The sequence below is a fragment of the Schistocerca nitens genome, chromosome 4 (assembly GCF_023898315.1).
Source record: "Schistocerca nitens isolate TAMUIC-IGC-003100 chromosome 4, iqSchNite1.1, whole genome shotgun sequence".
In the NCBI taxonomy this organism is placed as follows: Eukaryota; Metazoa; Arthropoda; class Insecta; order Orthoptera; family Acrididae; genus Schistocerca; species Schistocerca nitens.
In genome coordinates this window covers 637,773,801-637,801,668 of record NC_064617.1, presented here as the reverse complement: position 1 = coordinate 637,801,668, position 27,868 = coordinate 637,773,801, and the positions used below count along the sequence as shown (strand labels likewise).

Here is a 27,868-nt window from a genome sequence, read left to right as displayed (position 1 = left end):
TGGAGAATTGGCGGAAAGCACTGGCGGCTGCCTTCTATGATGAGGCTATTGAAAAGTTGGTACAACGCTATGACAAAAGTCTAAGTCAGAACGGCGACTACGTAGAGAAGTAGCTGAAAGGTGTAGCTAATTGTTACAAGTAAAACATTTCTGATGTTCACTGTGGTTTCAATTTGGCAATCAATCGGAGCTTACTTTCTGAACAGGCCTCGTATAATCTTGTATTGTGACTGATAGCGGAAATTTTACTACATCCTATAAAGGAACATTCACGGAGTTCAACAGCATCCACTACGGACAAAATTCACTCCAAATAAGTGATACTTAATAAACAGCAAGCTGTATGTCTATACTCAGCACGTGACCTCATGGTGAATGCAGCGGTCGTAGCCTGATGACGGCTGGTAGGGGCAGGACGGCTTCCTTGTGTGTCGTGTTTGTTTGCAGAAGGCTCCCGGTCGGACGTCATTAGCGGCGCATTCACCCCACACACTGGTCACCCATATGTAAATACACGCCGGGAAGGGACGACGCACGCAGCGCTTTGAATTAGAACTAATTAATTAGGCCTCATTAGGGCTTATCGCCGATCTGGAACATTCAATTATAAGTAAGTAGGCCCGAAGACGCTCGGCAGCGAGGGCTCGTGTGGAATTTATCGCCGCGTTGCCCAAATTTAGGGGGCGGAAACGCAGCGCCCGGTGTCATGGACGAGCCCGCAGGGTGAAAAATAATCATCGTAAAAACTAATGTTTTATGCAGGCGAGCATAATTGAAGCTTAAGCTGGCCGTTCGAATGCCCGCTTTTAAACTGCAAATGTAATTAGAGCTTAATTAAAATAGATTATCGTAAAAATGTTTTGATGTTGTTAACGATGGGCAACGAACGCGCGGGGGAAAGCTCATATACTTAATTCGGTGTTAGGTGGGATTAAAATGCTAACTCCGCAGGTAAATAAAAGCGCGTGATAATGCGAGCTTTTTGTGCGATACGGTGATGCTTTTAACGAGGGAATGTTTGGGTAATACTGATGAAATATTTTCACACGGCATGGGTGCTCTGCTTTTTATTACTCGCGGGCGACTGGGGCCATGGAGCAATCGTTGTGTGTGGGCGGAAACCTTCGTGCGACAACGCCTAAACACAGGAACAAACCAGCCTCATGGTCGTAACGGAATATTACGTATAATCTTGCTATAGGGAGAACTTAATCCTAGGGGCACTGAAAACAACAATCATGACACAAGCTATGTACGCGCAACCCACGGTTCGAACTCAGGAAATCTTGTTTAAACAACCACTTCCATCAATTTGTTACAGGTCTTTCTTACCGCAAAGAATAAATACCTTAAAATGTCTGTCCAACTTCAAGGCCTTGGTTGGATCTGAATGGTTCACGGAAAGAGATAACAACACGTTAAACAGCCTACTTGTGATGTAAAAAAAAAAAAGAATGGTTATGAGCACTATGGGACTCAACATCTTAGGTCATAAGTCCCCTAGAACTTAGAACTACTTAAACCTAACTAACCTAAGGACATCACACACACCCATGCCCGAGGCAGGATTCGAACTTGCGACCGTAGCAGTCCCGCGGTTCCGGACTGCAGCGCCAGAAGCGCACGGCCACTGCGGCCGGCGTGATTTAATCAGCCGGTGCAACGGGTGATATAGGTCAGTCTTGACCTGAGGAACCATAACATGGCTTTTATCTAGACGAGCGCTCTTGTCTGTTGACACAACGTCTGAGAAAAATTTACCGTAAGACAAAAAATTAACGTTGATGAGATTGTCTTTGCAAGGAATCCTCAAAGGTGATACGTGACATGTTACTAGTTGATCGAACACCCAAATAATTCTTACAGTATTTTCCTTCTTGGTGCATCTCTAACTATTCATTTTATCTATAATGAATTTTATGATAAATCTGCTATGAATGTGTAACACCTACATCTGATTGCCGTCAATGGAGGGTACATGCTTTTTATTATTGTAAGTTTCAAACTTACAACTGCTTTCATAGAGAAAATAAAATGATTCAGGAGAGTGAGGAATCACAGATAAGGTAGTTTATTGTCATTGACAACTGTACAGCTACTACATAAAGTTCTAAGCGTTAGATTTCTATACCCGAGTTCCTTAATTTAAGTTTATAACATTCAGTGTTTGCAGACTCTTTCATTGCTGAAAAAAACTGTAAACAATTTCCAAGTCTCGAGCTATGACGCTTAAAATTATTTCTGGAATGATGATATGTGTAACAATCAAAATTAATGAATACAATCTGATAAATATGAATAGCTATGCCAAGAGTAGTTGCATGAGATTTTAAAAAAGCGGACAAGTGCGAATGGGACTCGCGCCCCGAAGGTTTCGTACAAAATTATGTACAGGGTGACATTTATTGAAGTATATGAAAAAAAAGTAAATTAGTTATAAACTACGGTGTGCACACACTTTATTCAGCATGTAAAATTCACTACGGCTATTCGGATTTAGATTATGACATGTTCTATATGCCTGCCATCATTGGCGATGATGTGGCGCGGACGAATAGCGAAATTCTGTATGATCCGCTGAAGCGTCGGAATATCGATGCTGTCCATGACCTCCTGAATGGCTGTTTTGAGCTCAGCAATGGTTTTGAGGTTATTGCTGTACACCGTGTCTTTAATATAGACCCACAAAACGAGGTCGCATGTGTTCAGATCCGGAGAATATAGCGGCCAATCGAGGCCCATGCCAGTGGCCAGTACCCCGTACCCAGAATGCGGTTCACAAAGTGATCCTCCAGGACATCAAACACTCTCCTGCTTCGATGGAGTCGAGCTCCGTCTTGCGTGAACCACATCTCATCGAAACCGGGGTCACTTTGGATAATGCGGATGAAATCATCTTCCAATACCGCCACGTGCCGATCGGAAGTCACAGTGCCATCGAGGAATATCGCACCGATTATTCCGTGACTATGCATTACACACCACACAGTCACCCGTTGAGGGTGAATAGACTTCACGATCGCGAAATCAGATTCTCAGTCCCCCAAATGGGCCAATTTTGCTAATTGACGAACCCCTCCAAATGAAAGTCGGCTTCGTCGCTAAATCAAACCATACAATTCCCATCATGCTCCGCGGCCTACCGTGCTGTATGAACGTCCTAATGCAAACTGTTCAGGAATTATCACATTTTTTGGGTTGTCATTCTTCCGGCTGGTTTGATGTGGCCCGCCACGAATTCCTCTCCTGTGCCAACCTCTTCGTACAGGAAAAGCACTTGCTACCTACGTCCTCAATTATTTGCTGAATGTCTTCCAATCTCTGTCTTCCTCTACAGTTTTTGCCCTCTACAGCTCTCCCTAGTATCGCGGAAGACATTCCCCATTGTCTTAAGAGATGCCCTATCATCCTGTCCCTTCGTTTTATCAGTGTTTCCCACATATTCCTTTCCTCTCCGATTCTGCGCAGAACCTCCTTATTCCTTTCCTTATCTGTCCTCCGAATTTCCATCATTCGCTTGTGGCACTACATCTCAAATGCTTCGATTCTCTTCTGTTCCGGCTTTCCAACAGTCCATGTTTCACTACCATACAACGCTGTACATTCTCAACACTTTAAGGCCTATGTTTGATACTAGTAGACTTCTCTTGGCCAGAAATGCCCTTTTGCCACTGCTAGTCTGCTTTTGATGTCCTCTTTGCTGCGTCCGTCATTGGTTATTTTACTGCCAAGGTAGCAGAATTCCCCGTAACCTCATTTACTTCGTGATCATCAATCTTGATGTTAAGTTTCTCGCTGTTCTCATTTCTGCTACTTCTCATTACTTTCGTCTTTCTTCGATTTACTCCCAATCCATATTCTGTACTCATTAGATTGCTCATTCCATTCCGCACATCATGTAATTCTTCTTCACTTTCACTCAGGATAGCAATGTTATCAGCGAATCGTATCATTGATATTTATGACATTCCTGAACCTTTCTTTCATTTTCATCATTGCTTCTTCGATGCACAGATTTAACAGTAGGGGCGAAAGACTGCATCCCTGTCTTACACCCTTTTTAATCCGAGCACTTCGTTCTTGTTTGTCCACTCTTACTAGTCCCTCTTGGCTCTTGTACATATTTTATATTACCAGTCTCTCCCTAAAGGTTACCCCTATTTTTCTCAGAATTTCGAACATCTTGCACCACTGTACATCGTGGAACGCTTTTTCAGGTCGACATATCCTATGAATGTGTCTTGGCCGGCCGGAGTGGCCGAGCGGTTCTAGGCGCTACAGTTTGGAACCGCGAGACCACTACGGTCGCAGGTTCGAATCCTGCCTCGGGCATGGATGTGTGTGATGTCCTTAGGTTGGTTAGGTTTAAGTAGTTCTATGTTCTAGGGGACTGATGACCTCAGCAGTTAAGTCCCATTGTGCTCAGAACCAATGTGTCTTGATTTTTCTTTAGTCTTGCTTCCATTATCAACCACAACGTCAGAATTGCTTCTCTCGTGCCTTTACCTTTCCTAAACCCAAACTGATCGTCATCCAGCATATCCTCAATTTTCTTTTCCATTCTTCTGTATATTATTCTTGTCGGCAACTTGGCTGTGTGAGCTGTTAAGCTGACTGCGTTTATCAGCTCTGCAGTCTTCGAAATTATGTCGATAATATTTTTCCGAAAGTCAGATGATTTATCAGCTCTTGCTGTCTTCGAAATTATGTGGATAATATTTTTCCGAAAGTCAGATGGTATATCGCCAGACTCATACATTCTACACACCAACGTGAATAGTTGTTTTGTTGCCACTTCCCCCAACGATTTTAGAAATTCTGACGGAATGTTATCTATCCCTTCTGCCTTATTTGATCTTAAGTCCTCCAAAGCTCTTTTAAATTCTTATTTTATTCTCTACTATATCGACTCCTGATTCTTCTTCTATCACACCAGACAAATGTTCCCCTCATAGAGGCTTTGAATGTATTATTTCCACTTATCCGCTCTTTTCTCTGCATTTAACAGTAGAATTCCCGTTGCACTCTTAATGTTACGACCATTGCTTTTAATGACACCAAAGGTTGTTTTGACTCTCCTGTATGCTGAGTCTATCCTTCCGACCGTCATTTACTTTTCGATTTCTTCCATTTTTCATGGAGCCATTTCGACTTAGCTTCCCTGCATTTCCTATTTATTTCATTCCTTAGCGACTTGTATTTCTATATTCCTGAGTTTCCCGGAACATTTTTGTTCTTCCTCCTTTCGTCACCCGACTGAAGTATTTCTTCTGTTACCCATGGTTTCTTTGCAGTTACCTTGTGTGTACCTATGTGTTTCTTTCCAACTTCTGTGATTGTTGTTTTTAAGGATGTCCATTCCTCTTCAACTGAACTGCCTACTGAGCTACTACTTATCGCAGTATCTATAGCCTCAGAGAACTTCAAGCGTATCTCTTCATTCCTTAGTGCTTGCGTATGCCACTTCATTGTGCATTGATTTTTCCTTCCTAGCCTCTTAAACTTCAACCTGCTCTTCATCATTACTAAATTGTGATCTGAGTCTATATCTGTTCCTGGGTACACCTTACAATCCAGCATCTTATTTCGGAGTCTCTGCCTGCCGCGTGGGATTAGCCGAGCGGTTTCTGGCGCCGCAGTCATGGACTGTGCGGCTGGTCCCGGCGGAGGTTCGAGTCCTCCCTCGGGCATGAGTGTGTGTGTTTGTCCTTAGGATAATTTAGGTTAAGTAGTGTGTAAGCTTAGGGACTGATGACCTTAGCAGTTAAGTCCCATAAGATTTCACACACATTTGAACAGTATCTGCCTGATCATGATGTAAGCCAACTGAAATATTCCCGTTTAACCCGGCTTTTTACAAGTATACCTCCTCCTCTTGTGATTGTTGTTCAGAGTATTCACTACTAGCTGAAATTTATTACAGAACTCAGTTAGTCTTTCTCCTCTTTCATTCCTTGTCCCAAGCCCATATTTTCCTGACACCTTTTCTTCTACTCCTTCCCCTGCAACTGCATTCCAGTCCCCCATGACTATTAGATTTTCATATTCATAACGAATCCTACTCCCGTTATACCTTTTTCTGCTGGTATTGATATTGCCCAATACTCATCTGACCAGAAATCCTTGTCTTCCTTCCATTTCACTTCATTGTCCCCTACTATATCTAGATTGAGCCTTTGCATTTCCCTTTACAGATTTTCTAGCTTCCCTACCATGTTAAAGCTTCTGACATTCCACGCCCCGACTCGTGGAACGTTATCCTTTCGTTGGATATTCAATCATTTACTCATGGTCACCTCCCCCTTGGCAGTCCACTCCCGGAGATCCAAATGGGGGCTACTCCGGAATCTTTTGCCAATGGAGAGATCATCATGACACTTTTTCAATTACATGCCACATGTCCTGTGGATACACGTTACGTGTCGTTAATGCAGTGGTTTCCATTGCCATCTGCGTCCTCATGGCGCTGATCATTGTCGATTCTTCTGTCTGTAGAGATGGTTTCGCAATCCAAAGACAAGAGAGTGCCCTGAACCTCTGTCCCCCCTCCTTCCTCTTTGACAGGGTCGTTGGCAGAATGAGGGTGACTTCTTGTGCCGAAAGTCTTCTGCCACCAGTTCTGATAGTTAATCAAATGTAAGCAGTGGCGGGATTCAAACCCGGGTCCTAGGACGTTTTGTTTACTAATCAAAGACGCTACCCTGCATGTAGATGATTCCGTTTCCAAGCTTACACTTAACTGCTAAGTGATGGGACTCGACATCTATGTAGACAGTTCATCTGCTGGTTTTAATGAGTGAGTTTGAGAACATCTATGTGTATCAGGTATATGGCTGCATCTTTTCATCGTATTGAGAAGAAGGTCATTTATAGCATCATGGGATCGAAGAGCTTGGTATTTGACGCAAGTTTCAACTTTATTGCTCTACCCGTTCCTGAGAGAAAGGGATTTTTACAGAGGACAGTACCTTTTGATTGCACTGACTTTGGAAGATCAAACTTTTTATATTGCCAAGGAACCACAGACCTTAAAGTGCGCGTCATTTATGTTGGCGGCCGAGTTTAGGTTCGTTCTGCGCATCTGACGTCACCAAACACAGTCAGCCAATGAACAGAGAACGACGTTGCCAGATCTCGACTGCAGTGCAGAGCACAGACGAGTGTCTTCAGTTTTAGAAACGTTCAGTCATAAATAAAGTAATTGAACAAAAGCAATGTCTTGATAGAAGACTTTATTTTATAGAAAGTTTGGAAAAAGCATCTTTTATACCAATTGCTTCATATTCTATTAATTAATTAAACCAAACAAGCAATAAGACTCCTAATTCAGGCGATAACAAGGAAAGGTGTTTGTATCAATCTCACGAACCGCTTTTTCGCAATAAAGAACAGCGGTACTTGTTTATTTCCTATTGTACTTCGACGAAGTGTGAGTAATTCATCGTCATACCAACAGTGTTTGTCAGTATTTTGCGTGACGTGTTAAACTACTCATGAAGGTACATAATGAGACGAGCTGTGTTAGTGTAATAGTGAAGGTGTTTGGCTAGTAAGCGACAGGTTATGAGTTCAAACCTTGTGCAGTGCTTAATATTTTCTTTATTTAAAAACAATATCGAAGTGTCTTACTTCACTAATTTTATTCGTTTGTATGCAATTTTTTGAAATTTCTAGTGTTTTTTCTCTTCATTTACCCTTTCGCTGCTGCAGACACGTGCTCCTCGCATTCCGCGCTGTGCGCGATTTTGTCATCACTGCACTGCTCGCCTGTGCAGACACATGGTGTTCCCACTGCTTTGACACACTTATCATTCGATTTCACAAAAACTATTTGGCCCAAAAATTTGATTTTTACACATCTTCTTGACTGATACCTTCCCCCCATAAATGACTTAATTTTGTTTCGATGTTCAACGCAGTTATTGTGCAGCATTAAATGTAGTAAACCATTGAACGAAATTTTGAAGAGTTTGCAGGGGTAAAAGTCCATAGCGTATATTTTCCGTATAGTCGATTTTAGTTGCCACAATGTTGAGAATGAAATGTGGACAAGATACCTATATTTCATATAAAATTTACTGTATAACAATACCTCATTTAATTTAAGTGCCACATAGGTGTCGTATGTAATATTGAGAAATATTCCGTCTTTCGCGACTGTAATAAGAGTTTTATTTACACCGGGCGCGTTGGCTTTATTTTAAAGCACTTCAATCAATGAAAGGTATGGCACATACACAATGGTACTCATAATGAGATTTTCACTCTGCAGCGGAGTGTGCGCTGATATGAAACTTCCTGGCAGATTAAAACTGTGTGCCCGACCGAGACTCGAACTCGGGACCTTTGCCTTTCGCGGGCAAGTGCTCTACCAACTTTTTTTTTTTTTTAATCTCATTTTGTTCGTTGCATCTGCTCGAGGCGGACGTCGTAAGACAGCCGTAAAGGTTCGTTGTTGATCGATTAACTCAGTTTTTTTTTATTACAGAGAGCTGCTAACCCTCTGACCTAACACGCTGAGCTACCGTGCCGGCATCGTCATCCTTGCGCAGGGGCCATGCTAATCTTCTCTGTATCGTTCCAATTTTAGTATATGTACCGCCGAAGCGAGTACGTCCAACTGAGCTACCGAAGCACGACTCAAGCCCGGTACCCACAGCTTTACTTCTGTCAGTACCTCGTCTCCTACCTTCCAAACTTTACAGAAGCTCTCCTGCGAACCTGATACTGGCAGAAGTAAAGCTGTGGGTACCGGGCATGAGTCGTGCTTCGGTAGCTCAGTTGGTAGAGCACTTGCCCGCGAAAGGCAAAGGTCCCGAGTTCGAGTCTCGGTCGGGCACACAGTTTTAATCTGCCAGGAAGTTTCAATGGTACTCATGTTCTCTTTCTTGTTTTTGTTCCACAGTCGCAGTTTTACCAATGGTATTGAAATATATTCCTCTTCTGCAACTGTAATAAGCGACTTATTTAGACCAGACGCGTTTCTCTCTTTTGAAGGAACTCCAGTGGACAGTGTTTTGTCTCCTCCATTGCCAAGTCACCTTTCGTAGTAGTTTTGTGCTGCGGTAACACGATATTCAACGTTTGTGTCGGCTGAACAGTGTTTTAGCAAATAAATGTTTTAGCAAATAAATATTTGACATAGCGCATAGCACTTCACTGATAGACGGTATATTCAAGTCCTAATGTTTTTGTAAGTCCACAGTTTTGTTTAATGTATTTTGTCTACTTCCTTTTGATTGATTGAAGTGCTTTAAAATAAAGCCAAACGTGCCCAGTGTAAATAAAACTTTTGTTACAGTCGCGAAAGATGGAATATTTCTCAGTATTACACACAACACCTATGTGGTACTTAAATTAAATGAGATATTGTTATACAGTAAACTTACAGGAAATTTAGGTATCTTGTCCACATTTCATTCTCAACATTGTGGCAACTAAAATCGACTATACGGAAAGTATACGCTATGGACTTTTACCTCTGCAAACTCTTCAAAATTTCTTGCAATGGTTTACTATATTTAATGCTGCACAATAACTGCGTTGAATATCGAAACAAAATTAAGTCATTTGTGGGGGGAAGGTATCAGTCAAGACGATGTGTAAAAATCTAATTTTGGGCCAAATAGTTTTTGTGGAATCGAATGATATGAGTGTCCAAGCAGTGGAAAACACCATGTGTCTGCACAGGCGAGCTGTGCAGTGACAAAGTCGCGCAAAGCGCGGAATGCAGGGAGCACCTCTCTGTAGCAGCGAAAGGGTTAATGCGGCCGTGGTGGCTTTACTTCATGAACTGCGCGCTCCCCCCCTAAACGTAAGCTTGCGAACTATGCTATACTATGGCGCTGCTTCTCCTGGCGCGTGCGTCGTGTGCAACTGGCAACTCTGCAATCTCCCGCGTCTGGGCGGGCATGCGCGAGCCGCCAAGATATTAAGAATTGAACTATAGTACCTGGCAAACTTAAAATTGATACCTATACCCCACCATGAGAAAAAGAGATCTTAACAGACGGACAGAAAGACAGATGGACAAGAAATAGCAAACATATATTTAATGTGGTATAATTATAAATTAACAATTTTAGGATTTTTTCCTTTACTTGTACTATGAAACCTTGCTTGTCAAATTTCACGATTCTAGTCCACCGGGAAGTACCCTGGATGTGTTCATGACTTAACTTTCCAAAATATTGTCTCTCAGTCAATACGAATATGCCCTTAACTTGAACACAGCGCACGAGAACACGAGAACTGCCACTTGAGTTTTTCTAGTACAGTTGTTCCAGAGGAGTTTTTTGTCTTACGTGAATGTAACGTCTAATTTAAGTTCCTTTTTTTACTGTGTTGTTTGACGCTTCGTAAAAGGAAAATTAGAGCTGAAGAATTGGTCTACATTTAGGTCATTAAAAGCGGAACTTTAAGTCAGTTGGGCATGTCATCCATCTCGACGTGCACCAGTGATTATGTAACACACCAACAAGCTAATGGATTGTCAAGATATTGGGACCAGGTGGTGGGCAGGAGATTTGAACTTCACTCTTCCAGAACACGAATGCATTACATTAATTAAATGCGCCTTGTTACCCACCGACATCGCATATACATGGTTAGGAAATTCAGACAGGTCATTCGAAATATATTATGAAAGAATAAATAAACCGAGGTGCGATACTGATAAGTTATAGTGGCCAATACAGCTACTTTTCTGACGTATGAAACTAATTTTTAACTTTTATAGCAGCCGAATTATGATAATTCTTTAATTGAACTATACACATTTCTCTATGACACTGGAAACAGCTTTCGAAGACGACCTCAGCGGCACAACGTATGGGGAACTTGTAACAAGTTAACAGCACTGTAAAACTCTGTCCCGCCATCAAGAGAAGAGGTTCCAGAAATATCTGCTGTGTTGTACCAAAGGTAAATATGGAACTCAGGTGAGGTTTGTGTGTTTATTAATATAACAGTCATATCGAGTGATCGAAATGTTACTTTGAGCACCGATACATGCTATAAAACAATCCAGGACTGACTTTATGCAGGTTGAATTTCAGCTGTATTTATCGCAACTGTAGCACCATCACTATTTTTTTTATTTAGCTGTATAAAGTAACGGCCCTACCACACCTAATACAACAGGATGGGGAAGTACGTCAGACCGGAACTGAGCAAATGCCGTTGCATCAGTGGGTGCTAGCTGATACTGCAAGATCTGCTGGTACGCTGCCAGGCAATTACCACAATGTCACACCAGCTGAGGGACCAGAGGTGTAACATCGTCGATGCAGCAGAAAGACTGAGCAACTGCAGTGTTGGAAACCCGACTGTTTCACGTCTGAGCCATGGGCTCTATTCGTGCTTACAATACAAGAATCGTTGCCTTGGCGAAAACAGCACGCACCAAGCCCGCATAAACACCAATCATTTTTGTTGTTGCGTACGAAAGTAAACTCGCTGATAGAACAATGAGTTCTTTGGTTTGATCCGGAAGGTTACGGAATGGAACTATGACATGTAAAATAACTGTTCATTTTATTACAACATAGATATAAATATTTACTTAGCTTTGTATAGTTCATTTCAACAGCAACGTTCTGCGTGTTTACAACGTTTCTGAATATGAACGTATCACTTGACACAGATAAATTTACAAAACTATTCACTTGAAATATGACTGACATAAAGTTCGCATTTAATACACTGGTGGCCTATGTAAGACGAATCTGTCGTCTTCATCGGTGACTGCGAACTGAGCCGAGCGTTGGTCTGCTCAGCAGTAAGTAGACCACCGATCGCCACGACGTAGCGAAGCTCTAGTAGGCGTGCTACGCAAGCATTTCTCATTCGTCGGTGCGGTGTGCAGCCACTATACAGTACGTCCTGTGTCTGCGTTGCGAGGTGCCAACGTTGCTTAGCCACAATCTGTAGACAAGTGAATGCAGCCTCACAACTTCAAGCTTCGACGTGAGGTCTACACTAGCCTACAACTCGACATGAATGTACAGACGACTATGATACACTATGTGATCAAACGTATGCGGACACCCCCAAAAACATAGATTTTTCATAATAGATGCATTGTGCTGCCACCTACTGCCAAGTACTCCATATCAGCGACCTTAGTAGTCATTAGACATCGTGAAAGAGCAGAATGGGGCTCTCCGCGGAACTCACGGACTTCGAATATGGTCAGGTGATTGGGAGTCACTTGTGTCATACGACTGTACGCGTGGTTTACACACTCCTAAGCATCCGTAAGTCCACTGTTTCCGATGTGATAGTGAAATGGAAACGTGAAGGGACACATACAGCACAAAAGCGTACATGCCGACTTCATCTGCTGACTGGTAGAGATCGCCGGCAGTTCAAGAGGGTCGTAATGTGTAATAGGCAGGCAACTATTCAGACCATCACACAGGAATTCCAAACTGCATCACTATCCACTGCAAATACTACGACAGTTAGGCAGGAAGTGAGAATACTTGGATTTCATGGTCGAGCGGATGCTCATAAGCCACACATCACGCCGGTAAATGCCAAACGTCAACTCGCTTGGTGTAAGAAGCGCAAACATTGGACGATTGAACAGCAGAAAAACGCTGTGTGGAGTGACGAATCACGGTACACAATGTGGCGATCCGATGACAGGGTGTGGGTATGGCGAATGCCCGGTGAACGTCATCTGCCAGCGTGTGTAGTGCCAACAATAAAATTGGGAGGCGGCGGTTTTATGGTGTGGTCGAGTTTTTCATGGAGGAGGCTTGCACCCTTTGTTGTTTTGCGTGGCACTATCAGAGCACAGGCCTACATTAATGTTTTAAGCATCTTCTTGCTTCCCAAAGTTGAAGATTCGGGGACGCTGTTTGCATCTTTCAACACGATCGAGCACCTGTTCATAATGCACAGCCTGTGGCGGAGTGGTTATACGACAGTAACATCCCTGTAATGAACTGGCCTGCACAGAATCCTGACCTGGATCCTATAGATCACCTTTGGGATGTTTTGGAGCGCCGACTGGGTGCCTGGCCTCACCTATAGACATCGATATCTCTCCTCAGTGCAGCACTCCGTGAAGAATTGGCTGCCATTCCTCAAAAAACTTCCACCAACTGATTGAACTTATGCCTTCGACAGTGGAAGCTGTCATCAAGGCTAAGGGTGGGCCAACACCATACCGTATTCCAGCATTACCGATAGAGGGCTCCACGATGTTGTAATCATTTTTAGCCAGGTTTCCTTATACTTTCGATCACATAGTGTAAGTTAAGTTTGATGTTGTGGCTTTAACGCCTTCTAGCCCGTGGGACCCCTTTGAGCTTTCTTCCAGTCGCTGCCAGCGTCCTGTGGGCAGCCACTTTGACAACATCACCTGTATGGGCATACAGCTGCTACCAGCCGCTGCTTGCAAGAGCAGGCGCTAGTGCCCAGACCTGTATCATCTACAGGGTCCACAACGAAATTCCATGCCTTCTGGCACTTACTTCCCTGACCAGTGGAAATGCTTGCAGTTAGCACACACGTAGCCGAGGCCACTGCACGCCCCTGGCACCAGCGTCCTTGATGAGATGCTGGCGTCATCGTCTATCTGGTCACTCCACACTGCAAGCTACCAGAGACTGTATGCCACTAGCCTGCCTCAGCGTCTCCGCACACGCCGTCTGCAGCACTAATAAAACGAATGACTATTAGTTTAGCTTTAGGAAAGGTAAAGGCAGCAGAGAGGTAGTTCTGACGTTTCGGTTGATAATGGAAGCGAGACTAAATAAAAATCACCATACATTCGACAGTGACAAACGGTGCAATATGTTCGAAATTCTGAGGAGAATAGCGGTAAGCTATAGGGAGAGACGGGTAACACATGACATGTACAATTGGCAAGAGAAAATAATGAAGAGTGGAAGATCAGGAACGAAGTACTCGGATTAAGAAGGGTGTTAGGCAGGGATGTAGTCTTTCACCCCTACTGTTCAATCTGTACATCAAAAAAGCAATGATGGAAATAAAAGAAAGGTTAGAGAATGGAATTAAAATCCAGGCTGAAACGATATCAATGATGACATTCGCTGATGACATTGCTACCCTCTGTGTAAGTGAAGAAGAATTACAGGATCTGCTAAATGGAATGAACAATCTAATAAGTACAGAATGTGGACTGAGCGTAAATTTGAGTACAGAATGTGAATTGAGAGTAAATAGAAGAAAGGCAAACAATGAAAAGTAGCACAAAAGGAGAACAGCGAGAAACTTAACATCAGGAATGATGGTCACGAAGTAGATAAAGTTAAGGAGTTCTGCTACCTACGCAGCAAAATAACCCATGAAGGCTGAAGCAGGGAGGACATCAAAAACAGACTAGCACTGACAAAAAGGACATTCTTGGCCGACAGAAGTCTGCTAGTCTCAAATATAAGCCTTAATTTGAGGAAGAAATTTACGAGCGCACAGCATTGTATGGTAGTGAAACATGGACTCCGAGGAACCCGGAACAGAAGAGAATCGAAGCATTTGAGATGTGGTGCTACACGCGAATGTTCAAGATTAGGTGGACTGATAAGGTAAGGAATGAGAAGGTTCTGCGCAGAATCGGAGAGGAAATGAATATATGGAAAATTCTCAAGAAGAAGGGACAGGACATGTGTCAAGACATTAGGGAATGACTTCCACGGTACTAAACGGTGCTGTAGAGGGTAGAAACTGCAGAGGAAGAGAGAGATTGGAATACATCCAGCAAATAATTGACGATGTAGGGAGTAAGTGTTACTCTGAGGTGAAGAAATTTTCACGGGGAGGAATTCGTGGCAGACTGCATAAAACCAGTCAGGGGACTTACGACTCAAAAAAAAAAAAGAATGTTTAAACAATGATGTTTCCATGATATGTCGGACTGCAACCAGATAATCACCCACCACTTCACTGCTGCCCCAATCACGCCACGACACTTTCAACACAGTTGCACCACTACCACAGTGGCTGTCCACACCCGGTCACTACACCACACAGCCACGTGTTACACAGCATACCATATCTTCAGCAGCTGTCAATGTTTCGATGTAGAGCTTCTGTTTTAATTTTACCCACAAGTCAAAAGATCTCGAATCTGCTGTGCAAGCACACTATTTTCTGTTTCCGAAATGACCGATCCAACGAACTCGAAATGCTACATTACAAAATGATGTGATTATCTGTGTGGAATGGACTGCATATACGTCTTGTTGGTGCCACAGAGGTTACCTTATACCCATTGGAATATCTTCCAGCAGAGAGGCAGCAACCCTGTTAGGAACTATAGATTCTTATGGATGTGTAGAGTCCAGTCAATAAAACATGGGCCAGTGTTGCCAATTTTGAAAAGCCCGCAACACCACATGTTGACAGACCAAGAGCGTCGTTTAATTTTGAAAAGCCCGCAACACCACACGTTGACGGACCAAGATTGTCGTTTATCCACTGCTCTCAGCGAGCTAGGATTTTCAATTGACCAGTTGCGCATTTTGCGGGGACTGTTTTGTTCATGGTTTGTCAAAGTTGGTTCATCTGTAAACAAAATCTTACTTAGCAATGGCACAACACTTAACATATTTCGCAGAAACCATTCGGAAAACAGTAAGCGAGTATGAAAATCATTGGTTTGACGCTGTTGATGGACAGTTTCGAAAGGGTAAAATGGGTCGTTATATAATAATCGGAGAACACTCTTTTGGCTGATACCACTCACACATTCATCCTGCCATTAGTGACATGTTAGCTTGGGTGTTACCGCTCCTAAAATGTTAGTTGCACTTCTCTCATCAGTTGATTTTGCTTTTCGTTGGAATACTTTATTCTTCGCCCTTTCAGTTCTTATTTTTTTTTTTTTTTGTAACATGATCAGGCTAACTTTCAACTAATATCTGTACCACTGCTCTAACAATTAGGCGCCGGCTGGGATGGCCGAGCGGTTCTAGGCGCTACAGTCTGGAACCGCGCGACCGCTACGGTCGCAGGTTCGAATCCTGTCTCGGGCATGGATGTATGTGATGTCCTTAGGTTAGTTAGGTTTAAGTAGTTCTATGTTCTAGGGGACTGATGACCTCAGAAGTTGAGTCCCATAGTGCTCAGAGCCATTTGAACGATTTTTTTAACAATTAGGCGACATTGACCAAAAGAGAAAACCATATCCATTTTTCCAACTGCAACATAAGAGGCGTATTCGGAAAGTAAGGTCCGATTAGGTGCGAAATGGCAACCACTGTGAAAATCCGATGGAACTTCGCACAGATGTGTTGGGCAGTCTTTAGTGTATCTGTCTATCGCTTCATATCGCTCTTTTCAGTTCAGAGTGCAAAGTGATCACATAGAAATGCCTAAAATAACAGTGTCTCCAGCCAAGTGTGTGGGTCTGGTGAGAGATTTCGCCTGAAGCTATGCAGCCCATATAACATAAATGTCATGCTTTTCTTTCTTCAAGACAATTTTCAGCCGCATTCTGCGGGGACAATGAAGACTCTCCTTCAGCGTTTTCGAAGGAAAGTGTTTGATAACCCACAATACAGCCCTTAATTGGCTCCCTCCGCTGTTCGTCTCTGCTCACGTCAACCACTGGCTATGAAGACAACATTTTGGCACAAACAATGAAAGGCAGACCAGTTTAGAAAATTGGCGGAAAGCCAGGGTACTGCAAAGTTTGTGCAACACCACGACAAATGTCTAAGCAAGTGGCGGCTATATAGAGAGGTAGCTGGAAGTTGTGGCTAACTGTTGCGAATAAAAAAAATTTTATTTTCACTGTGGTTTTCATTTCGCTACCGATCGGACCTTACTTTCGAAACAGTCCGTGTACATTGTAAATAGTGAGCAGCTTCACGGGCAAGATTCGACGACAATGCTGGCCAAAGTAGGATTTTGCAGCCACGAAATGCAGAAACTCTCGCTGGCAGCCACCATTTTGCTGAAATGTAAGTCCAGGATCGCTCATCTCGAAGGGCAACAAAACTGGGCGTAGAATACCGTCGACCTACCGCTGTGCTGTAAAGGGGCAGCGGATGACACTCAGAGGGGTCCTGCTGTGAAAAGAAATGGCACTCCAGGCCATCAATCCTGGTTGTCCAGCCATAGGGCTGGCGCCAGTCAGGCTGGTATCCCGCCGCTGTCCGGGGCGTCTCCAGACTCGTCTTCGGCCTCGAATCTCACTGACTGAAGTAGAATTGATTTCAGTGATAATTCCCGCTTCGAACTGAGACCCTATGGCCAATACGAACTGAGATCCTATGGCCAACAAAGATGCAGACGGATAAGCTCTGGACAGCAGTGGAATACCAACGTCATTGTCGTCCGCTATACTGCCCGACAACCAGGAGTAATGGTCTGGGATGTCATTTCTTTTCATAGCTTGACCTCTTTCGTTGTCATCCGCGGCACCCTTACTGCAGTTTTGTTGACCTTCATGGCCAGCCATCCTGGGTTTACATTTCAGGAAGCATACGGCGAGAGATTCTGCTGCCTGTCTTGTGTGCTTACGGAACCCTACCGTACCGGGCATGAGACTTTCAAGCACAACGTCTGATCTGTATGAGAATACACATAATGGATGTGCGAGTCAGATCGTAGACGTATGGTTGACGACGTATGGAAATTTGGGTCAGGCCGTAAGTCGTGCACAGATAGCCAAATGGTAAGGCGACCTCTCGTGACAAGCGGGAAATTCGGATTTGAGTCCCGGTCCAGCACAAATTTTCGTTGTCGTGATTCCACTTTACGGCTGATGGTAGTCATTATTCGCAATCCCGAATTCATCTGATGTGTTCCATTACAGCTGTGGTCACCGCAGTGCATTGTCATCAGAGTAATACAGGCACTGAAATCTCGTATAAACCCTACCTTGGCCAGCAAAGTTGCCGGATATCTCCCCAGCTGAGAACGTTTTGAACCTACTGAGCATGACCCTCCAACAAGCTGGGGATCTTCACGATGTAACGCGCCATTTGGACAAAATTTTGGACGATATCCCTCAGGAGGAAATACAACTCTACCAATCAATGCCAAACCGAATAACTACTTGTTTAAGGGTCGGAAGTGGACCAACGAGTTATTGACTTGTTCACTTTGTGATTCTCTTTCTTTTTCTCTTGAACAAATCGTCCAATTTTCTGAAATGGTAATCATCTGTTTGTCCGTACATGTACATCACATCAACCGATTCGTGTCCCATTTGGATAATTCCTTCGTGGTACATCGTATATATTTCTTTTCTTTCTTAGAGTGTAAATTGCCTGCTACAAACGTCATTGAAAAATTCGCCACAATGTTTGCTACAACTTAACGAAAACTATAAGACGACGTTTCTACTGGCTGTGTTAGGTACCTTATCCTGCACAGCATAATTACGTGGAATATCTGCTAAGAAGTTGGACACAACATCAGAATTGTACGTTTCCAGTTAAACTGAACTACCAAACTCAGTAATGCTTCGCAATTTCTAAATAGGTATAGGAACTGAATTTACATCCCAATGAAGAGTACTATTGGCAATTGTGAGAATACGTAGAGTTTGGCTCCAAGCTGCGACTTCGCCCACTATGGAAGTAAGAAACTCGAAACTGTAATCAATCATACAGAATATGAATGAAAAAACTCATTTGTTTTCGTTTTTGGTTTTTATTGTTTTTAAGGGCATATTGAATTTTTTGCGCAATACGATTACATAACATCAAAATATACAACAGATTTTGATTTTTTGGGTAGTGTGTGGTAAAAGTATTAACTGGTTTCCTCAACTATTAGTTCGTGAAAGAGCAATATACAGTAGGCTATGCTAAAAACCTCTGATCGTAAATCAACTCCAACGTATTTGAATGTCTGACGTTAAGTCTTGTTTATTCTTATCACAAACGAAACCTTTTTTGGGAACTTGTCTAGATGCTGGATCTGTTAAAATATTTGCTTCAGTGACATTATGGCACACAGTTTTAATTTGCAAACTGGTAGCATTACAAAGTTTCGGACGATTCATTTGCCTAGTATTATTCTAAGCATCAGGCGTAAAGCCGTAAATGCAACTTTGTTGACATTCAGCTTTTCTGTTGAAACTGTTTGCAAGGCAGAAACCAAAACAGCACATTGTTCCTAATACAATTTTGCAATAGTAATGAAAACCGACTGTGCGACAGAAAACGAAGCTGCACATTTTCAGAGTGCAGTACAGCTTTTCTTTCTCACAATAGATTTTAACACAAAACTTGCCACAGTTGTTAAAAAAATTATATATCCGATGTTTATCCAAATGTTTTTAGAGTATTGTGCAAAAATGTGAAGCAGATCGGTATAGTGTTTTGTTAACAACGTATACTTTTTATACAGAGATATTCAAAAAGAAGGAACAGATTTCAAACATATTCCTTCCAAACTGCAAAAGATAGAAACGTAATTCCAACGTTTCTGGAAAGCTAAAAGTTCAAATTCTTATGCATTCAGTGTGAGCACCATGTGTTACAGAAAAATATCAAAAAAGGTGGCTCATTTCGTGCCATACATGAAACAGCTGTTGTCTTCATATCGAATTCACAGCTTCAACAACGCGATGTCGCAGACTTTCGCGAGTGTCAGGTACATTGGGGATGAAAACGCGGACTTTATGTAACCACACATGTAAGTCACAAGTAGTGAGGTCTGGAGACCTGGGAGGCCACTGGTGGTGAAGTTCATTTTCTGCTCCTCCTCTTCCAATCCAACGGCCTGGAATGGCGTCATACAGGTAACGTCGGACGTGCTAAGAGAAATGCGGTGGGGTGCTGTCTTGCAAGAAGATGATGATATCAGAATCATCTTCAAATTGAAGAAATAACCGGTCTTGAAGCATACCTAGATAGGTTAGTCCTGTCACAGGTTTCTCCATGAAGAAGAAAACAACACAGCCAATGCGTCCGAAATTGGAACGTCTACCCAGACTGTTCAAATTTTCAACTGTTATCTGTGCAGGGAAGTTGGAATTATGGTGCTACCGTTTGTGATTTGGAAGATATAAATGTTTCAAATCTCTTCCTTCCTATGGAATTGCCGTGTATATAAATTGCATTTTATACAGCCTATGTCTGTGGGAACATTTATTAGAGTATCATGTAAAAATTTGAAGTAAATCTGTCAGGAACTTTTAGAGAAACAACTTTAAACAACTTTTGCACTTTATATATTAGTATAGACTTATGTATTAGTAGGCTTGTAGATTATATACATTGAAGCGCTAAAGAAACTGGCATAGTCATGCGTATTCAAATACAGAGATATGTAAACATGCAGAATACGGCGCCGCTGTCGGCAACGTCCATACAAGAAAAGTCTCTGGCACAGTTGTTAGATCGGTTACTACTGTTACAGTGGTAGGTTATGAAGCGTTAAGTGAGTTTGAACGTGGTGCTATAAACGGCGCATGAGCGATGGGACACAGCATCTCCGAGATAGCGATGAAGTGGGGTTTTCCCGTACGACCACTTCACGAGTGCAGCGTGAATATCAGGAATCTGGTAAAACATCGAATCTCCGACATCGCTGCGGACGGAAAAATATCCTACAAGAATGGGACCAATGACGACTGAAGAGAATCATTCAACGTTACAGAAGTGCAAGCCTTCCGCAAACTACTGGAGATTTCGATGCTGGGCCTTCAACAAATGTCAGAACGATAATCGATATGGACTTTCGGAGTCGAAGGGCCACTCGTATACCCTTAATGGCTGCACAATACAAAGCTTTACGCCTCGAATGGGTTTGTCAATACCGCATTGGACTGTTGATGACTGGAAACATGTTGCCTGGTCGGACGAGTCTCGTTTCAAATTGTATAGAGACGATCTCATGAATCCATGGACCATGCATGTTAGCAGGAGACTGTTCAAGCTTGCTCTGTAATGTGCAGTTGGAGTGATATGGACCCCTTATATCTCTAGATAGGAGTCTGATAGGTGACAACGTACGTAAGCATCCTGTCTGATCACCTGCATCCATTCATGTCCAGTGTGCATTCCGACGGACGTGGGAAATTTCAGCAGGACAATATGACACCCCACACGTCCAGAATTACTACAGAGTGGCTCCAGGAACACTCTTCTGCGTTTAAACACTTCCGCTGGCCACTAAACTCCCCAGACATGAACATTATTGAGCATATTTGGGATGCCTTGCCACGTGCTGTTCAGAAGAAATCCCCACCCCCTCGTACTCCTACGGATGTATGCTCAGCCCTGCGGGATTCATGGTGTAAATTCTCTCCAGCACTACTTCAGACACTAGTCGGGTCCACGCCACGTCGTGTTGCGGCACTCCTGCGTACGCGCGGGGGCCCTATACGATATTAGGCAGGTGTACCAATTTATTCAGCTCTTCAGTAATACAAACAAATAAAAAAGTATAAACGAATAAATACACAAAACTGCGTAACATCGACTTTAGTGCCTAGGGAGCAACGATTCCGCTTCTTTTCCGATTTTATACGTGTTACGACTGCCCGTTTCCCTTTTCACTGCAACAGGCATTTGAAATGATTTTCGGCGAAGCTCATTTCCTGTCCTCCTCGGGTGTGCACGCCTAACATTACTGGCAACTGTCCTTAATTATTTCGTCGCCGTACAAATGAGTTTTTTAGCACCTGTTGCCCCTGAGTGGCGACCCAGTGTAATTACCATAGGGCAGGCTGGCTGCCGAGGCAGGCGTCCGCCGCCCCGTACACAATTAAGCCGTCGAGGTCAGCGTAGCACAGCGGCCGCCTCACTCCGAAGAACAGTGACCGGTTTCGTGGCGCCGCCCAGGGCTTCCGCCTAGGCGCACGAAGTGAGCGGGGACCGCCACTCCTCATCCTGGTTTCTAGTGTCAGTGGACGGTCGTCAATGGGTTAACTTACTTCGAGAGTACCACAGAGGGTGTAAATAGTGCGTGTGTTTCTTCTATTTTTTTTTCATCTACGCCCAACCTCCTCAGTTATTTGCTATGGTGGTAAGTTCCTTTGGGAAGGTCATCGGTCCCTAGGCTTACACACTACTTAATCTAACTTTAACTAACTTACGCTAAGCACACACACATAAGGCCGAGGGAGGACTCGAACTTCCGACGAGGGTAGCAATGCGAACCGTGGCAAGGCAATTAGGCTACACAGCTACCCCGCGCGGCTTGGATGTATTCCAGTGTCTGTCCTCTCTACAGATTTCACCCTCTGAAGCTTCCTCAAGTACTACGGAAGCTTTTCCTTGATAGGAGCGACGTTTGGAAAGCAACTTATAATAAATTTTTTCTCCCCTGGTATTGCAGCTGGAATGTTGAAATTTCACGACAAATAGTTTGACGTTTGTGCTAAAGATGGTGTTTCGTGTTCATGTGCAGCTCCAGCGAGAGAAGCGTGAACTACGAAACAAACACGGCGCGCATGTTACTGTCGCCAAATTGTGAAGAAAATGGTTCTAATGGCTCTGAGCACTATGGGACTTAACTGCTAAGGTCATCAGTCCCCTAGATTAAACCTAACTAACCTAAGGACATCACACACATCCATGCCCGAGGCAGAATTCGAACCTGCGACCGTAGCGGTCACGCGGCTCCAGACTGTAGCGCCTAGAACCGCTCGGCCACTCCGGCCGGCCAACTTGTGAAGAGCAGTGAAGTATAGTTCGATATTTTTGGACCAAAGGGTATAAACCGATTGAATGGCATATATGGGGACGGGTGCATGCATCGTAGCAATGTCAGCAGGTGGCGTGCATTCTTCGAAGAGGGTCGGGTGATTCTCTACGCTCCGGGTGGCCGGTAACATCTGCAACTCCTTCGGAGCCATTGAGCCAGCAATTCTGAACGACCTGCGTGTGCAAATTGCGAACCTTATCGCAGCAGTTCAATATTTTCTATGGTGCGATGTACGATACTGTTCACTGCACACTGAAATTTGGTAAAGTTACTGCTCTCTGGGTGCCTGAGAACCTGACAGGCAACCACAAGGGCCAGCGAATGATAACAAGCTCTGGTCACCTAACACGTGCCTCTGAAGGGCATGACTTTCTGAAAGGAATCATCGCTGGTGATGAGTTGTGGGCCCAAAAGCAAGCAGGCCTGGACGGAGTGGAAAAATGCTGTTTCCCCATTAACAGAAAATTCCAAAGTGACTCATTTTGCTAGAAAGGTGTTTGTGACTGTATTCTGACATACGCATGGTGTGTTATTGACCACTGCGAATGCTGTAGCCTACATTAAAACTTCGGTTAAGTTGTGTCGTGCCCTTTGGGACAAACGCCGCAAAATTAATGCTGATGGTATCAAACTTCTTCATGTCAATGCCCCCCCCCCCCCCCCCCCCCGTTGCTGCTCCTCTCCATGAGAAAATCTCCCAGTTTGGGTGGGAGGTGCTCTAGCATCCACGATACAGTTCGTACCTTGCACCGTCGGACTTTCATCTGTCTTGTCCCATGAAGGAATTCCTGGCCGGCCAACGTTTTGCGAGACATACGGAAGTGAAATCAGCAATCCACAAACGGCTATACACCAAACAAATGGAATTCTATAAACAGGGCATCTTGAAAATAGTACCAAGACGGGAGAAACGTGTTGAGGACGTTTGTGACTATATACAAAAGTAGGTAAAAGATATAAGTTCATTTATGACATTTTTTGCTTTATTACTTATTAAACCTTTTAGTAGTAAAATTATTGTTTTTTACTTTCCGATGTTCCTTCGCATCTTAAACGTTGTTTCGCGATCTTGTCCCTACTAATCTGTATTTTCCACTGTTTTCTTCACTGAAACTGCAAAGAAACACCCAATTTATCACGCTGTCAGTTCACCTGTTTTTCAACATCCTTCCATAACACTGCATCTCAAACGCTTCGATACTCTTCCGGTTTTCCCACAGTCCATGATTCGCTTCCATACAGTGCTGAGCTCCAAACGTACAGCCTTAGAAGTTTATTCCTCAAATTAAGACATACTTTTAGCACTAATAGACTTTTTTTCTCAAGGAATGACATTTTTCTTGATCTAGTCTGCTTTTTATGTCTTCCTTATTTCGTCTGCCATGCATTTTTTGCTTCCTAGGCAACAGAATTCATTCATCTATTGTAGGGTCGCAAATTCTGATGTTGCGTTTATATCTAATCTGATTTCTGCTATCTGTCACACTTTCGTCTTCCTTCTATTTACTCTCAATCCATATTTTGTGCTCATTACACAGTTCATTCCGTCCAACAGATCCCATAATTCTTCTTCACTTTCGCTGTACCAGTGAATCTTATCACTGATATTGTTACGCAATCGTTTGTATCGTGTATAAAATCAGAGCATACAAGACCAATTAGATCTAAATAATGAATCAACACCAATAAATGCAATGTACAACAATACTAGTGATTGCAGGTCGTCAATTGTCTTAATTTACATTTTTATTCGAATTTGCACGCTTTGAATAAGGAAGAAGACATTGAAAGCAGATTGAATGAGGTGACAGTACTCGGGGGAGCACTGGAATCTCGTAGGCAAACAAACAACATATAATGTGCAAACAGCATCATTTCTCCAAATATGTGTCATTCATGCCTTCAGGTACAGGGAAATACGTGCTATGTAGCAACACGGTGTATCGTAGGTGTAGCACCTTCATCTACATCTACATCTACATGACTTCTCTGCAATTCACATTTAAGTGCTTGGCAGAGGTTTCATCGAACCACAATCATACTATCTCTCTACCATTCCACTGCCCTTTTTTGCACCCTTTCGATGTCCTCCGTCAATCCCACCTGGTAAGGATCCCACACCGCGCAGCAATATTCTAACAGAGGACGAACGAGTATTCTAAATTACATACACACATATAAAACAAACACGCCTTCCCACTCTTTCTTCCACTGAAGAGGAATTCATGTAACTACAGTCTGGTTAACCTTATACTTGAAATAGCCTAGTATTCGTCTCGACAGTAAGACAAATTGTTTTGAGAACAACTGTGGAGAAATTAGGATGGGTCAAAATTCACCCACTCGAGAAAAGAAACGTGGCCTCTCAACAAAGTATTCCGTTGGCCGAGATATTACGTTGCTAAATTTCATGTAAGCACCCCATACGTTTTGTCAATTTTAATCTTTGGGATTGAAAAGTGTGAATGTTTTCAAGAACTGTCTTCGTTCACATTCCCTTTTGTATCAACGTCCAGTTTATGAATCATATGCATCTGGAAGATGCTTTAAATATCGCACATTTCTCTTAACGTGAACACACCTAAGCCTACCTTTTCGTAAGAAACAAACTAAAAATCGTCCCAGTACTCCAGTTCTGACCGAAGTTATCAGGAGGTTTAGTTTCGTTGTCAGGAAAACTCCAGGACTGGCAATTCCCCCCCCCCCTCCCCCCTCCCAAAAAAAGAAAAAAGTCTTACCAACTGGAAACCACTTTGCCCCATCGCAATTCGATAGGACATTTGACTGAAAAGAACGAAATTCTACAGCAGCCCTCCCTATTCTCAGGAGTAGGGTCTGGAAGAAGTAAGAGAATTTTCAAAACACATTAATGTAGCACCGATCTCCTGGTTCCCAACTGGCTTTTCAGGTGGTTTTCCCTGTCTAAAAGGCAAGTATTTGGACTATAAAACCCCTAAAAAATTTCTCAATCTGGTCACACTCTACACCTGTCCCAGCACACTGGAAATTGCCTAAAACGATACTACATCGTAGATAACCACTCACGGACGAGTACGATGTCTTAATTTGGGAATAGCTATGACGACCAATTCTGAAGCCTTCTTCGTGTTTTCCTCGTGCCTGTTCGAAGTCCCGTGCGCAGACGCCACGCTTGTCGATTAAGTGCTGTAGCCTTACAGTTTTAGTATTGATCAAGCGTTATTGCATATTCCATTTAAAGCCATCTCGGTACGCTGTCCTCCCTGTGTAAGTTGACCATCCGTAAGTTGAACACACATGATTTACTTAGAGAGACTAACCACATAATCAGTCAGCTGAAACTGATCTACAGCTACATCTACATCCATACTCCGCAAGCCACCTGACAGTGTGTGTCGGAGGGTACGTTAAGTACCTCTATCGGTTCTCCCTTCTATTCTAGTCTCATATTGTTGGTGGAAAGAAAGATTGTCGGTATGCCCCTGTGAGGGCTCTAATCTCTCCGATTTTATCCTCATAGTCTCGTAGCGAGATATACGTGGGAGGGAGCAATATACTGCTTGACTCCTCGGTGAAGGTATGTTCTCGAAACTTCAACAAAAGCCCGTACCGAGCCACTGAGCGTCTCTCCTGTAGAGTCTTCCACTGAAGTTTATCTATCATCTGCGTAACGCTTTCGCGATTACTAAATGATCCTGTGACGAAGCGCGCTGCTCTCCGTTGGATCTTCTCTATCTCTTCTATCAACCCTATCTGGATCCCACACCGGTGAGCAGTATTCAAGTAGTGGGCGAACAAGTATACTGTAACCTACTTCCTTTGTTTTCGGATTGCATTTCCTTAGAATTCTTCCAATAAATCTCAGTCTGGCATCTTCTTTACCGACGATTAATTTTATATGGTCATTCTGTTTTAAATCACTCCTAATGCGTACTCCCAGATAATTTATGTAATTAACTGCTTCCAGTTGCTGACCTACTATATTGTAGCTAAATGATAAAAGATCTTTCTTTCTGTGTATTCGCAGCACATTACACTTGTCTACATTAAGATTCAATTGCCATTCCCTGCACCATGCGTCAATTCCTTGCAGATCCTCCTGCATTTCAGTACAATTTTCCATTGTTACAACCTCTCGATATACTACAGCATCATCCGCAAAATGCCTCAGTGTACTTCCGACGTTATCCACAAGGGCATTTATACATATTGTGAATAGCAACGGTCCTACGACACTCTCCTGCGGCACACCTGAAATCACTCTTACTTCGGAAGACTTCTCTCCATTGAGAATGACATGCTGCGTTCTGTTATGTAGGAACTCTTCAATACAATCACATAATTGGTCTGATAGTCCATATGCTCTTAATTTCTTCTTAAACAACTGTGGGGAACTGTATCAAACGCTTTGCGGAAGTCAAGAAACACCGTGTCTACCTGGGAACCCCCGTCCATGGCCCTCTGAGTCTCGTGGACGAATAGCGCGAACTGGGTTTCACACGATCGTCTTTTTCGAAACCCATGTTGATTCCTACAGAGTAGATTTGTAGTCTCCAGAAAAGTCATTATACTCGAACATAATACGTGTTCCAAAATTCTACAACTGATCGACGTTAGAGATATAGGTCTATAGTTCTGCACATCTGTTCGACGTACCTTCTTGAAAACGGGGATGACCTGTGCCGTTTTACAACCTTTTGGAACGCTGCACTCTTCTAGAGACCTACCGTACACCGCTGCAAGAAGGGGGGCGAATTCCTTCGCGTTTTTTTTTTTTTTTTATTCATCAGTCTACTGACTGCTTTGAAGCGGCCCGCCACGAATTCCTTTCCTGTGCTAACCTCATCATCTCAGAGTAGCACTTGCAACCTACGTCCTCAATTATTTGCTTAACGTATTCCAATCTCTGTCTTCCTCTACAGTTTTTGCCCTCTACAGCTCCCTCTAGTACCATGGAAGTCATTCCCTCATGTCTTAGCAGATGTCCTATCATCCTGTCCTCCTTATCAGTGTTTTCCATATATTCCTTTCCTCTCCGATTCTGCGCAGAACCTCCTCATTCCTTACCTTATCAGTCCATCTAATTTTCAACATTCGTCTATAGCACCACATCTCAAATGCTTCGATTCTCTTCTGTTCAGGTTTTCCCACAGTCCATGTTTCATACCATACAATGCTGTACTCCAGCCGTACATCCTCAGAAATTTCTTCCTCAAATTAAGGCCGGTATTTGATATTAGTAGAA

At 43.2% G+C, this 27,868-nt stretch overlaps 1 non-coding gene across 1 annotated transcript; it reads right to left on the bottom strand.

Moving 5' to 3' along the window:
- Window positions 1-8,507: 8,507 nt before the first annotated feature.
- LOC126254802 (U6 spliceosomal RNA) lies at window positions 8,508-8,614 on the bottom strand. The gene has a single exon (XR_007546438.1). It is a non-coding gene; the product is annotated as a U6 spliceosomal RNA (small nuclear RNA).
- Between the last annotated feature and the right edge of the window lie 19,254 nt (window positions 8,615-27,868).